The sequence below is a fragment of the Manis pentadactyla genome, chromosome 10 (assembly GCF_030020395.1).
Source record: "Manis pentadactyla isolate mManPen7 chromosome 10, mManPen7.hap1, whole genome shotgun sequence".
Classification (NCBI taxonomy): domain Eukaryota; kingdom Metazoa; phylum Chordata; class Mammalia; order Pholidota; family Manidae; genus Manis; species Manis pentadactyla.
Genome location: NC_080028.1, coordinates 35,479,181 through 35,492,072, shown reverse-complemented (window position 1 = coordinate 35,492,072; position 12,892 = coordinate 35,479,181). Strand labels below are relative to the sequence as shown.

Genomic DNA, 12,892 nt, shown 5'->3' with positions numbered 1-12,892 from the left:
GTAAAGATTCTAACATAAGGCTACATTTTTGCTATACTGAATATTTGCATTTCCTCCAAATTCCTATGTTGAAAACTTAATCCCTAATGTGATGGTATTTAGGTGGGGCCTTTAGAATATGCTCGGGTTATGAGGGCAGGTCCCTCGGGAATGGGATTAGAGCCCTTACCAAAGAGACCTGAGACACCCCCTGGCCCCTTTAACCATGTGAGGGCACGGCAAAGAGACAGCTGTCTGGGACAGGAATCAGCCTTCTCCAGACACCAAATCTACCAGTAGCCACATCTAGACTTTCCAGACCCAAATCCGAGAGAGATAAATGTTTATAAGCCACCCAGTATATGGTATTTTTGTTATAACAGCCTGAACAGACTAAAACAACTCTGAACACTCGAATGAAGAAATGGAGAATTCTCTGCAGCCGTTATAGGAAGCCTTACCATGAGAAGAGGGCACTGAAAAACTGCTGTGGGGACAGGAAGAGCACATCAGGGAATTAGATGATGATGAAAACTACACCCACTGGATGAAATCAAAGACATTCTTGTCACTGCCTCAGTGAGAAGGAATCCAAAGGAACACACTGCACAGGTCAGTGGTTACCCCTGTGGGCATCCTGAAGGAGCTCTTCAGTAAGCTGTGGTCCTCACTTCACAGCTTACTTCCAGCTGTTCTGAATTAATAAAAATGTATTTTCTTTATAAACTCCCAAGGTAGATAATCCCTTCAGGCCTTTCCTAGATAGGTTTACCCTGCTGCCAAGTGAAGTCAAAATTCCAGCATGCAGACTGGACAGCCGGGTTCACCAGCATGCCTTGCAGAATGTGCTGTAACAAGGCTTGGCCCCCTCTGGGTGCACTAGAAGTTGCACTTCATATCCATCAGGCCCTTTCATCCTCACAATGCTCTCATAAGGCAAGTAGGGTACATATTTTACAGAGAAGGAAACTGAGGCACAGTAAAGGCCAGGGTCCAGGTTGGGAAAGAGCAATGCTTTATCCCTGAAATGGACTCTTGGGCCCTTTCTTTTATCCCTGCTGCCCAATTTGCAAACTCTTCCAGAAAAATACTGTGAATATTCATTGTTCAAACAACAAAGGAAGACATGTCTTAGATACTTTTTAGTATGGCTTCCCAGCTTCTTTGGGGTCTACCCTAGGGCCAGAGATGGCTGTCAGCAGCCATTTATAAAACATGAATGCTTACAGCACTCTGGCCCTGGCCTGTGGGTCCAGGGCAATGCTCTATCCAGTGTAGGACCTTTACAACATATTGCAACAAACAAACAAAACCATGAGAAATCCAGACCAAGGGAGCACTGGATTCTGTTAGGGGTAACCCTCTCAAGCAATTCTTTTTGGACGTGGATCATATACTTCAGTATCCATTCAACTTGTTAAAAAATAGAATTTTATTTTCTTTTAATTTTGCCTTGTTGAACACTTTCTGCAACTTGCAGCCAAAGAACCGTAATTAATAGAACATGATTTTACCAGTGTTTCCCTTCTGGGCCTTAAACCTGTCTTTCCACATAACATCTCTTGCTTTATCCAAATGCAGTTTCCTCTTCATTGATCATTTTCTCTGTATGTCTCTAACAATAGCAAAGTTGGGGTACTTCCTGTTTTGGCCACATTTTCCCTGTACTCACCAACTATTGACCCTCTCAGATGACCATGGAGAAAAATTAGAGGCTGGAGAGGAAAACCACACTAAGGTCCTTAAGAGGGATGAGTGGACTGGCAGAAAGCCAGTGGGATTGTGCAATCCCTGTTAAATTAAGAAACTCCCTGTCAAACTGCCTCAGTTCCTCTGCACACTAAGAAGGTATGAATAGTTTGTCTCCAGCGCATCAGAACCAGCTGGTTGACTCACCTGGCAGGTTAGGTGGGGTCAGTATCCTTAAATCGCCTCTCTTTTGAGTAGAGTTTACAGTTCATATAATAGCAGATCAGCAGGCTGTAGGTAAAATAACGCTCAGAGGAAGAGTATTATGAGCTCCAAGCTTGCAAGTGCAGTTATAAAAAAAAAAAAGTCATCTGTTTAAACTTTAATCCCCACCTTTGCTGGAATTAAGGAGACAAGGATGAACTTTTAGCTGCTCTTGCATTTGATATGGCTGAGTGCAGGGCTGTAAATTAGAAAATAACAAATATTGCTGCTAGGTAGCATTTGCAGCCCCCTGGGGCCTTCCTGGGGCTTTATTGACCACTGCACAGGACTATGTGCAAGGCAGCTCGGCCTGGACACCAGTAAAGGGGAGAGATTTGCACAAGTGCCCAGAGGACTTTGCAAGGAGGCCTTCTCATCTCTAGGTAGTGCCAAGCATGGGTAACCAAGAGGGTATTTTATGAGCCTCCAGTGTCTACTTCAGTGTGGCTAAAGGTGCTCTTAATTAGTTTTCTATTCAGAGGCATTAAATTAACTTTACCTAAAAATATTGCTTACTTCATTCAATGAAGGAAAATTGGATTTAGATTTAGAATCTCTGTACAGATGCAAAATTAGCTGTAAAACCTCACATTTTTACCACAGCATATGGGCAAAGCAAAAATGCAAATGACTTTGCAGTTCTTGATTTGAATATAAGTACTATTGTGTCTGACACCAACATACTTTTCCACTTTTTCAGTTCGAAGTTGAGGAGACAGATGGGAGAGGTAAGGAAATTAGAGTCAGAATTGGCCTCCTCTAGGTCGTTAGTCCCCTCAGGTGGGAATGCATCTCATTTAGGATGGGCCAGTGTCAGAGCCAAGCAGATCAAGGTCTTGCTTTTTCAGTCAAATACATGAAGAGAGAGAAAGATCACTGAGCAGGGAGGCCTGAGACTTTGATAAGCCCTTTCTCATGGGTGAGCCTAAAAAATAAAGGATCTCGAGCCTAGATCATGTCTAAATCTCCTTCCAAGTCTAAATCATGCTTATAAATGACCATTTTCTGTATTATTTCTTATTACCCTAAAATTTAGGGAAAAATTTATCTCACAAAACTCTGCACAGAATCCAAACATAATAAACTCTTATTTATCTAAAATCTAAATACCTTGGAAGTTCAAATAATCAGAACAGTTTTTGTGAAACCAGATAATGTTCACAATAATGGTTGCTATGTTGTACAATGTACTAAATTAGCTTCAGAATCATAAAGAAAAGATTAATTGCTGTTCAGTTTGGTTTTATAAAGAGTGTTCTAATTCTCTTCCAGGGAAATTCTCAGGAATGAGAAACAAATCAGAGCAGGTCAGAAAAGATTAAACAGCCTCCATTATTCCACCAGATTCTGTCACCCTCAACAGAGAGGTTGTGGCTGGCATTGATTTTTTTTTTTCTGATAGTAAGTAAATCTCCTTTTGTTTGCACTTGCCTTGTTACCATCAGTTATTCTTGGCATCCAGAAAATACATACTTTGTATGTATTTGTTTGTTTGTTTGTTTTACCAGAATCAGAATATTGTCAGGCCAGGAACAAGAAGAAAAGAGTCACTGACAGCTTTATTTCTTGGGATCTTGAAGGACTGACCCAACTTAGGTGAAAAGTTTCCTGAAGTCCAAAATGGTATTAGAAGAAACTTGTTTTGTTATTACAATAGAGAGCTAAGTGCAACATTTAAGATGTTTATCTCGTTCTAGAGATTACACAGCTATCCAGTAAAGACACTCAGAGCGTACCACAGGCTAAGCGCTCAGCAGACACTGAGTACGTGCTGATGGGTGAGACGCTTTCCCATGTTCAAAGCCGTACAGTCTCTGGGGATACAGACAAGCCCGCCCTGGGAAGCATCAGTCCCATGTAACTAGAAGCCCCATGGGGCAAAGGACCCAAAGAGAGGCCTCCTGAGTGTTATTTCCATTCAGAGAGAATTTAACTTACTTTTTTTTAAAAAAAGCTCTGATCAAGACCATCAGAGTTAGAGCCAGACAGGCTGGGTTCAAATCCCAGTTTAGCCACTTGCTAACCGAGTGACACTGGGCAACTAACTGAACCTCTCTGTGCCTCATTTTTCCCCTTGTAAAAGCCTGCTTCCTAGGGTTGTGAAGATTGAAGTACTTAGACCTAACAGGGGTTCTTAATGATCTCAGATTCTTTAGGTTTTAATGTCTCACCCATTTAACGTCACCTTAACAACTTCAGTGCTCTCGCACATGGCAGAGAATATGAAAGCGAACAGCAAACTCTCGGGAGAGTCAGCTTGGTTTCCTAGCCACCCAGCCCGCCCCCCTGCACGGCTCTACCTTCTGCTCTCCCCAGGGTGCTCTGTCTGCCCCTGTCCTCCTGACCACCTTCTCCCCAGGCTCCCACTCTTTCAGTGTCCTGGTCACCATAGACTCCCCCGTGGAGACTCCTTGACCTTAGGTGGTATTCCCTCTCTGGGGTGCTCCCGAGGACACAACTTGCGTTTGCATACTGCTTTGTACTGCATACTTCTTTTAATCTCCTCGTCTTACTGGATTGTAGATTTCTTGAAGGCAAAGCCATGTCTGGCTCATTTTGATAACACCCACAGTTCTGAGCACAGTGGCCTTCACATGGCTGGTCCTGAATTTGTTTCATAAATAAGAATAGAAGTAAAAACACAAAACCTACAAAAACAGTGAAGTAGAGGGTGGGTGCTGGAATCAGACAGCCTTTAATTCTGGCTCTGTCACTATTTGCTGTGGAATCTTGGACAGTAATTCTTTCTGTTCCCCCATCTCCTCATCAATAAAGAGGAGATAATCACGGTACCTCTCTTATAGGGCTGTTGTAGGATTAAATGAGATAATTGTAAAAGGGCCTAGAAGACAACCTGGCATGTAGTGAGGCTCAGTAACTGTTAACCTTAGCTGTTGCTATCACCTCATCAGCTCCCTCATTATAATTAGCGTGGGCTCTTTTGCTTATAGGGAAACATCTCTCCACCTACTAATGATCCCAAAGGAAAAAAGCGTCTTCTAATGCAGCACAGGAACTAAGTTTGGTGTTTTAGAAACATGTCCACTAAACAAACACTTTAAAATGTCAGCACTTCAGAAAAGTTTGCATCTAAGGAACCATTCTGTTACTACAATCTTTGGAGCACCCATCTGAAGGTGTGGTAAGGGACATTTGATGGCAAGTTCTATTTTCCCTCCATACAGCTAGGGCAAAAAGAGGCAGAGAAACATTTGGCTCCAAGCTAATAGAATCAGTGGCATAGCTCATCTGAAAAGTTTATTCATTCTCAAGCTAATAGAAGTAGAGGCATAGCTTATCTCAAAAATCTAGCCATTCGCTAGCCCACATCCAAACACCAACTGCAGAAGCAAATCGCATTTAGCTGTTTCTTTTAAGTGTTACTTTTAGTAAAAGAGTAGATCATGAAACTGAACCTTAAAAAATCCAAATCTACAGACAGTTAAGATGATGTGATTCAAATATTCAGCATTCTGGTGGTCTTGCTTGTTGAGAGAAGGAGCTTCAAGCATTGTATCATTCAGACATTGATTCAGTCAGGAGACGGAAACTGCATGAGACATTTTCACAGAGAAAGTATAAAAACTTGTTAGCTGGATATTGAAAAAGCAAAAAGGCAAAAAGAGAAGACTATCATAGGAGTTGCAGCAGTAGGAAGCACCTACCTCTCCCAGGCCTGGAGGAACAGAGGGAAGGTGCTGGAATTACTACAGTTTAGAATCAGAAGCTCAGAGGTGGAGCCCATGGGGCCCAAATCAGGCATCTTAGTAGGGGCAGCTGTTTGGCTGAGGCTGGTCTCTCTGAGCCTGGAGAAGGGGCTGCCTGACCCTGGGACACAGATCGCTGAGGAAAGGGTATCAGCTGGCTGCTGCTGACCCCCTGCAGGGTGTGACAAGCTGACTCTGAGCCTTAGAACAGCAGCAGCCCGGCTTCAGCTGCTGCTACTGGAATGAAAGGTGACTCTGGGAACAAGACACTTTGCAAGGCTGACCCGACAAGAGCGGGAAACAAATGCAGAGAAGGAAGTCGCTTCTCCCTCCTCCCACCTTCTAGTCTGTGTCTAGCACATGCAATTAGCAGAGGAGGACCAGAAGCAGCTGGCAAAGCAACAAAGGCCTTTGAAGAGCCAAGTTTGGTTGACATCACCAAATATCAGAGGAAAAGGTAGGTTGGGGGCTAAAGGACAATAACTGGCACGAGTGCCTGGAGGAGGGGAAATTTAAAATATTTTGCTGTGCTCTTATCGTTATTTATACCCTATCTAGTAATGTATCTCTTACCCTTTTCTTGGTTCCTTTTTGCATGCTTTTTTAAAAATCATAACTGAGGTAAGAAAACTGTCCTACCAATCCAAACGTGTGTTTTTATTAGACTTTTAGATTAAAATCAGAGGTTTCTTAAAAAAGGGTGACACCAGAGTTTTAACCCGAAAGTCCTACAAAATTATGATTTATCCACTCTACTTTTTTCATAAATGCTGTTTATCTTCAAGAAAAAAACATTTATTAATCTGTAGTTTAAAAAGATTGAAATGTAACACTGAGAACCTAATGGACTCCATAATGTATCAGTAAATAATTGTAATGAACCACTTTAGTAATGGGAGGTGCTAATGGAATCCACACATCACTAGAAAATTCTTAGTGTTTTTGTCATCAATGTCTTCATTTGAATTGTTACAAAGAATGAATTGTCCAAGACATGAAATCCCTAAGCAAACCTATTAAAACTTGATTTTGTTTTCCTCGGAAGTAACTACGAAGTTACATTCAGATTCAATGGAGACAGAATCTGGGAAATTTAGCCGAAGTATAGTACTCCTAAATGAATCGGAGTGCTGTCAATTTAAAAAGCATGTTAGGAGAGCTATTTTATGTCTACCACTGAACATAACTTTGTGAATTAAGGCTAAAACAAAGTATCTAATTCAAGGAGCCAATAGTTTAATTGAAAATATGTTCCTAGCACATCTCAAAGGGTCAGAGTCTGAGACAGATGGCTGATCACCTCGTGGCAGGGGGCATTTGGGCCCAGCTACAGCCCATCTCCCAGTCCCCCTTGCAGCAACCTGTGGCCCTGTGGTTAATTTCTCTCCAGTGGACTCTGAGAGGCATGGGGTGCCTGTGTCACACAACATCCCACACATGCTCCTCCATGTTTCTCCCTTGCCATAGAGAAAATGGCAGAGACAAAGACCAGAGTAATGTTGGAAAGACACATGTTGAGGACAAGAGAGTGACATCATCCTGAGTTTCTATGTGACTGTACAGAACAAAGACAACTCTCTGCCGCCTCCCCCAGTCCCCAGCCTGGAACTTATTCCCTGGATGGCAGTAGGAGAAATAAACCTTGACTACATTTAAGCTAAAGTATTTTGGGTCCACTTCTTATAGGGTTTTAGCTTAATCTAATTAATACATAGTTGAAAACCAATATATTGTATAGAAGAATTTGAATTGTATTAGAGTTCCTAGATGCGATAAAACCTAATCTGGGTGTTAATTAGTAACAATTGCAAATAATTTAGAGATTTAATGTGCCAGGAACTGTGCCAAGAAACAACATGTACTATCTAATTGTCACAATAGCCCTTTACATTATGTGTTATTGAAACTTAATTTTGCCCGTGAAGTAAGTTTAGAACAGCCATGTATACAGCTACAATGGATGGTAGGCCCATAATCTGAACACATCTACCTCTGTCTATGAAGTCGGTGTATGCTGGTGGGGGCTAGTGTAAAGGAAAGGCATGTAGGTGTGTGTTATGGGGCAGGTTGGGGCTGGGTGTGACAATAGCTGTAGGACTTTTCCTTTCCAGTAATATTCTTATAGAAAAAGAGTTCCCTTTGCTCTCCTGTTCTTCAAGCCAGTCTTGACTTCCGAAATCTGAACTGCTCTTTTCTCCATCAATGCTATGGCAATGGGAGAACCCAGAATAAATTATCTAGGTATTTAGAGCTGAAAAAGGAGCCAAAAACCTAGCCCTCACCAACCAGCATGCCCACTCCCAAACAGGAGCCCAGACAATCTGAGGGACCACTAAATAGAGAGCATAGGGCAATTAAATGGATGACCCTTCCTTTGGAGAAGGAACCCCAGAAGGATCACAGGCTGAGAGGCAGGGATTTGGGCCACAGAACAGAAGAAGAAGCCCAGTCAAAGGCAAATAAATAACCATTGTTCAAGATTACCAACTGCTAGCATTGATAATCAAGAGGTAACTGTAAGTCTTCCTTTTTTTGCATCCAGATGGTCCAGGAGGAATTCAAAGCAAATAAATGCATATACGCCTGGGTATGTCTAAATACATTTATTTCCAAGAACTACTAGGTGTTGAGAAACCATGCAGAGTTTTGAATAGAGGAGGTGGACATCAACTGCAGGTATGGACAGTATTTCCAGTGTTGTCTTTGAGCTAACATGTTTAAAGTGTTAGAACTGGTCTTTTTATTTTTAATGGAGGACATTTATAAGTCATTTCTATTGCAAATGGTTCAGTGGCTCAGACTGACATTCAATAGCTAAATAGAGCCTTCTGCTTAGCCAGCTGTACTCCAAGACACCCCCACTTGAAGCCCTTCCCAGAAGCCTGCAGTTCTCTTTAACCAGCAGTGACAGTCAGAAACCAAAGAGGTTAAGGCCCCTCAAACTGCAAGCACCAAATGATTTCACTTCGGAAGCATAACAGCAACAGAAACAGTGGGTGTCCTAAGTGCTGTTTGCCAAAAATGCTTGTTCCTGCCTTCCAGGCGTGTGATGGGTGGCACTTCCTGGCCCCTGGGTGGCTAAGTGTGGCTGTGTAACTCATTCTGGCCAGTGAGGTAGGCGCACAGGTGATAGTGCTGCCATCAGTCTGGAGCATTTAACTGCTGGGGCAGGACTCTCCAGACTTCTCGTTCCTCTGTCAGAGCAAGTGGCAAGTTTGAGTCAGTGATTACTCCATGAGAGACATGCACCTTGAGCAATAAATAGCTTTTAATTATTTCACACTGCTGGGATTTTGTAGTTATTTCTTACTCTTACAGTTATTTTTGCAGTATGAGCTCACTTTTCCTGATAGGTAACCATAATTAAATCACATTAAGTGCTCACCCACACCTAACTGTAACCAGAACCCTAACTCTAATCCTAACTGTAACACTGAATCCTAAACCTGACTCTAATTGTAACTGACATTCAATAGCTAAATATTCTTACCCTAAACATAATGCTAACCTTAACTGTAACTCTAACCTTAAAGGTCACCCATAACCTGGGGCCCAAACCAGAAATCCTGATCCTGAAACCCCAAAATCCTAAAACCGAACCCAAAGACTTACATCTGAACCTGAACCACAACCCTAACCATGACCCCTTACCCTGAATTGAGCCCCTGAACCCAAACCTGAACCACTGAACACTAATCCAAGCCCTAACCCTGAACCCTGAACCTAAACTGTTGAATCTCACCTGGACCCCTGACCCAGACCTTTAGGAATCCAAAGGAACAACCATGTCCTGTTCAAGCCCGGTTGACTATGGTAAAGCAATGCAGCAGAATCATCATTTCATTCTTTAGATCTGCTCTTTTGGTGCATGACTTTCTTGTTAGCCTGACCTTTATGCTCATGATTTCCTTGAGGGACACTGGTATCCACAGAAAGGAAATGGTTCTTGTCAACGAATCTCTATTCCTACAGGATTGGGCTAGAAGCCTGGTAAATTGAACTCTTTTTTCACTTGTGTGGATAAAATGAGACTTCCTGTGGCCAGGATTCTCACCTGGCCGTGGCTGACTGGCTCACTGCACACCTGTGGGCAATACATGGCTGTTGACTCTATGAAAAGAGCTCTGCCCAGTGCTCTGGGCATGACACAGTGGCAGGGCTGCAAGGCTGCAGGAGAGCAGAGCAGAGGCTGGAGTGGTGGCAGCACTGAGGACAGAGGCCCAGAGGATGGCTGTGCAGGATGACTGTGCAGAGAGGCCTGGAGGATGGCTGTGCGGGACAGCTGTGTAGACAGAGGTGCCCAGAGACCGGCTTGCTGCATGCAGACTCGCTCTGCGTGAAGAGGATTTTAGTGACTGACCTGCCACCTGGAAACAAAGTTGGGTATAACCCTTTCAACCCAAAGAGCATTTTGCTGTCAATTTCTTTGGTCACATTGAATCCATAGCAAACATGCCCGGGGCTGAAACCCATTGGCAAGACAACTTGTGACTGTGGTTCTTCTTTTAACCCCAACCCTAATCCTAACACTCACCATAACCCTAAACCTAAAACCTAGCCCGAACTCTAACGGTAACCATATCCTTGCCTTACACTCAGAACAAAAACTAAACCTACCACTACCCCTACTCCTAATTCCTCAACCTTACCCCCACCTTCACCCACATATAACCATAACCCTAAATCTAAATAAAAAACTTATCGTAACCTTAAACCCAAAACCTAACTCTAACCATAACCATGTTCTCAAACTATACCTCAAAACAAATCCTAAACTTACCCGTACCCTCCACCTTCACCATTACTCTCATCTTCACCTATACTTACCCTAAATATGACTGTAACCATAAACCTACCCTAAACCTAACCATAACCCTAAAAATAGTCATTCACCCTCACCCCTCACCCTCACCTTCACCCACACCTTACCATAACCTGAAACCTAAACCTAACCCCAACCCTAAAACTGAACCTGAAACCTAACTGTAACCATAGCCATATCCTCACGCTACACTTAATCCTAAACCTAATCCTACCCCAACTCTAGCTCTAAGACTAAACCCTCACCCTCACTCACACAGAACCATAACCATTAACCTAACTCTATTGCTAACCCTTACCTTATACCCAAATCCTAACTCTATGCCTAACCATAACTTCATCCTACACCAAACCCTACACCAAACCCTAACCCTAACGACACATACCCTTACCTCCTCATCCTCACCCTCATAATTACCCACACACAACCGTAATCCTAAACCTAACTCTAGCCCTAACCGTAACAATAAACACTAACACTAACCTTCAATGTAAACATATCCTCAAACTACACCTAACCCTCAATGTACACCTAATTCTAACCCTAAATCCTAACCCTTCTCTCATCCACACCTCACTCTTAGGCTGACGACAAACTTAACCCTACACATAACCCTAACCCCTCACCCTAACTCAAACCAAAACTATAACTTCATCCTAAACCTTACCCTAAACCTAATCGTGAATGTAATCCTAATCCAGGCCCCAAACCAGACACCCTGAAACTGAAAACCCAAAGCCCTGAAGCCAAACACAAACCCTAATCCTGACTCTTTACCCTCAACCAAGCCCCTGAAGTGGATCCTGAAACCCTGAACCTGAACCCAAACCCTTACATTTGAACATGAACCCAAAACCTAACTCTGACCCATTACCCTGAACCCAAACCAGAACCCCTGAATGTGAATCTGAACCCAAACCCTGAACCCTGAATATTAACTACTGACCCCCACCCGAATCCCTGACCGGTCCTATAGGAATCCAAAGAAATAACCCTGTTTTGTTCAAGCCCCAGTTGCATATGCTAAAGGACTGCAGCACAATCAACATTTATTTCCAACGATCTGCACTTTAGGCATGTGGCTTTCTTGTTAGTCTGACCTTTATGCACATGATTTCCTTGAGGGACACTGAGGAAATGATTCCTGTAGAATGAAGCTCTGCTCCTGAAGGACTGGGCTAGAAGCATGTTGAATTGCACTGTTTTTGTTTTCTGACTGTAATCATAAACGCACTCTACACTTAACCCTAAACCTAACCATAAACCTACCTTTCACCATAACCCCAATCCTAAACCCGAATCTTAACTCTAATGGTAACCATATCATTCCACTACACCCAAGAGGAAACCTAACATTACCCCTAGCCCTACTGCCAATTCCTTACCCTTCCCTCACCTTCACCTACACGTAACCATAATCCGAAACCTAAACTGAACCCTTAACCTAACATTAAGCCCAAAACCTAACTCTAACCACAACCATGTTCTCACCCTACACCTAACAGACACTAACCATACCTGTAATCCCCCACCCTCACCATCACTCTCATCTTCACCACTCCCCATAACCATGACCCTAATCCTAAATACGGCCTTGACCCTAACATTAAACAATACCTTAAGTCCTACTATAACCTGTAATAACTAATCTTCACCCTACACCTAACCCTATCCCTAACCCTGTACACTCACCTTTGCAGCTCAAGCTCACCCTAACATTCACCCACACCTTACTGTAACCCTAAACCTAAACCTAACTCAAACCCTAACACTTAACCCAAAGCCTAACTATATCCATAATCATATTGTAACCCTACACTTAACCCTACATCAAAATCTAATCCTAACCATGGCCACCAAACATAAACCCACAGCTTATCATAACCCTAAATCTAAATCTAACCCAAACCCAAACACTGAATGCAAAGCCTAACTCTATCCATAACCATATCCTCACCCAAAACTTAATCCTAAACCTAACCCTGGCCACTAAATCTAAACCCTCATCCTCATCCTCACCTTCACCCACACTTAACTGTAATTTTAAACCTAATACTAATGCTGACCCACACCCTTAATCCAAATCCTAACTCTAACCCAAATCAAACCTTCATCCTTACCCTAACTCTTCACCTAACATTAACCCTAACACTACACATACCCCTAAACCCTCACGCTCACCCATATCTTCACCCACACCTAACCATAATAGTAAACGTATCTGTAGTCCTAATGCTAACATTAAATCCTAACCCTTTTACCATAAAGATATCCTCACCTTACACTACACCTAAACCTAACCCAAACCCTAACTTTAGCCACTAACACTCACCCTTCACCCTCACCGTCACTTTCACACACACCTAACTGTAAGCCAAATTCTAAAGCTGATCCTAACCTAATTCTGAATCCTAAGCTGCATGCTAACTGC

General features: G+C 42.8%; 1 long non-coding RNA gene across 2 annotated transcripts; it reads left to right on the top strand.

Annotated features, from left to right (window-relative positions):
- The first annotated feature begins 3,427 nt into the window (after window positions 1-3,427).
- On the top strand, window positions 3,428-9,996 carry LOC130679002 (uncharacterized). 2 transcript variants are annotated; one of them, XR_008991996.1, is made up of 4 exons: window positions 3,428-3,528; window positions 3,630-3,710; window positions 7,107-8,315; window positions 9,612-9,996. It is a non-coding gene; the product is annotated as an uncharacterized LOC130679002 (long non-coding RNA). The 2 variants fall into 2 exon arrangements; XR_008991995.1 differs by having other exon boundaries at window positions 8,182-8,315; window positions 9,612-9,964.
- Window positions 9,997-12,892: the final 2,896 nt, after the last annotated feature.